This window comes from Sinocyclocheilus anshuiensis, unplaced genomic scaffold (genome assembly GCF_001515605.1).
Source record: "Sinocyclocheilus anshuiensis isolate Anshui unplaced genomic scaffold, SAMN03320099.WGS_v1.1 scaffold2350, whole genome shotgun sequence".
NCBI classification, from domain to species: domain Eukaryota; kingdom Metazoa; phylum Chordata; class Actinopteri; order Cypriniformes; family Cyprinidae; genus Sinocyclocheilus; species Sinocyclocheilus anshuiensis.
In genome coordinates this window covers 92,639-94,759 of record NW_015558761.1, presented here as the reverse complement: position 1 = coordinate 94,759, position 2,121 = coordinate 92,639, and the positions used below count along the sequence as shown (strand labels likewise).

The following is a 2,121-nucleotide window of genomic DNA, read 5'->3' as shown; positions in this document are numbered from 1 at the left end:
ATGAAAGATATGAAAAAACTGACTTAAAGGAAGACAATAGACAAAAGAAACCATGATGGCATGAGAGCAAATGGAGGGAAAATAATTAGGGGGAAGAGAAAAGCAGAGCAAGCAGTTTGACGAGCAAACGTGGAAGGAGATGGAAGGATAATAGGATGTAGAAACTGACACCCAGAAGAAGGCGGGTGGTAACTGAGGGGCTGGAGAGATGCTATAGGAGGAGACGTGTTGCAGGATAGAGCTGAAGCAGTGGAGGGGGCAGAGAGAGGGAAACTTAAGCTTTCTGGCCCTAAAGGCATTCTGTGGTTTCTAAAAAAAGCCCTGTATATTTGAAGTATCGCATCACGTGACCAGGGTTGTATTTATGAATCAAAGAGTTCCGTGATTTCTGAGAGAAAGACAGAGAACGAGCGAAAAAGCAGAGAGAGCAACAAGTAGTAGGCAACAACAGGGGGACGCTTTACTGTACACAAAACTACAACGGCTGTAAAGAAGACATGCGTGGCAAAGAACGTTTGATTGAAAGAGGGAGGGCAAGAACGCCAGAGAGCGAATGAGGAGGTAGAGTGAGTGGTGGTGGAGGGGGGAGCGAAAGAGAAAAGGCGGAATGCAACAGGCTTCTTTATTCACACAGAGAGACACATCTGACTTATACAAGTCAACCGAGCTGCTCTCGTACCCTCAGTTCAAGCTTCCCCTCCAGACCTTCAATCACCATATCAGGTAAGTCTGATCTCCACCATGCTTTAACAGACCACAAAGAAATACGTTTAGAAAGTTTCAGAAGAGTTTTATTTTCATTTACAGCTTTTCCCTCTGGAATAAAGCCCTACTCATGAAAACGAAAGAGACTGAGAAAGACATGTTAGAGCAAGAATAAATGTGTGTTGTACAGGTAATCCCTGCATACAGATCTGTATGTGTAGTAGTTTGGGATTTTCTGTTGATGACATTGAACTTAAGTCAAGGTTAGAGATATTGAATGAATTTTTTTTTCTTTTCATGAATTTGCCTGGATTGTACGTCTGTAATGTTTTTGTGTGCCATTACGTGTGGCTGAATTGGATGTTACATGTCAATGAGGTGAACTGGCAGCTGTCAGCAGAAAACGTCTTATCAAGATCATCATGTTCAGACATTGATGAAATCAACAGAAACAGCTTCAACCTGCTGCTAGGAAATGCTGAAGTTCTCAAAACTTCCTCGATACACCAAACAGTGCTTATTTGGGGTCCGCTACTATAGAATGCAACAATTCAGATGTTCTGATGAAACTTTATTTTATGACAGGAATATTATGAAATTTGATTTGTGTATATATTTTTTTCAACTTTTCTGCAGTCATGAGGTGACTTGTTTACATGGTGTTTCACTGAGCAAGTGATAAGGTTTTAAGAAAGGATTTCTAAAATTCTGGTCAGAAAATATCTGAAGATTTGTTGCCAGTGTAAAATAAATTGCATCATCTGGTCAAAACAGTCAGCTGGTGATTTGTGCCTCATCAAAGCAAGAGCTGTTTCTCTCTTCTAAATTTGTCAAATGCTTGCTTAACCTTTACACACACTGACTATATCCACTACAGAACAATAGGCTTCTGATGAACGTCGTGTTTCGATTTGACTGTAGCCGTAATGATGCAATATTCCCAATCATACTCTCATATGCACAGATTCATGTATAAATATTCTGGGTAGTTAAGAAAACATGGTTATTTTTCCCTTTCTTTGCTTGGTGTCCTTTTAAACAAAAGTTGAGTAAATTGTAGTGATTAGGGTTTTTATTATTTTTTATTATTAGATGCATTAATATCACAAGTGGACAGGCGTGAACTTGTCAATAGCTTTGCTGAAGGTTATGTAAACACCTTAAACGCGTAATTATCCAAATACAATGGAAATATTAAAATCAGCTGTTTTGAATATCATGAGTGATAAAATGTTTGTGTTGAGATTGCTCTTGCTTCCTTACTGGAACTATGTTGTGTGTTTGTACAGAGCGGTCAGGAAAGAACCACTCCATACCCGTTCATTCAGATGACCTCCCAATTGAAAGATCAGAATTGAGATCACTTTTAATTGTTTCTCCTAAACAATGAGATAAATAAGGTCCAGATAGAGAATT

The 2,121-nt window shown here is 39.0% G+C and overlaps 1 protein-coding gene across 2 annotated transcripts in view; it reads left to right on the top strand.

Moving 5' to 3' along the window:
* The first annotated feature begins 622 nt into the window (after positions 1–622).
* LOC107681487 (retinoic acid receptor gamma-like) overlaps positions 623–2,121 on the top strand; it is a 46,133-nt gene continuing 44,634 nt past the window's right edge. Inside the window, exon 1 of one of the 2 annotated variants that reach the window (XM_016477798.1) lies at positions 623–723. The gene's annotated coding sequence lies outside the window, so the exon portion shown is untranslated. The remainder of the gene's footprint in view (positions 724–2,121) is intronic. The other variant, XM_016477799.1, reaches the window with a different exon arrangement.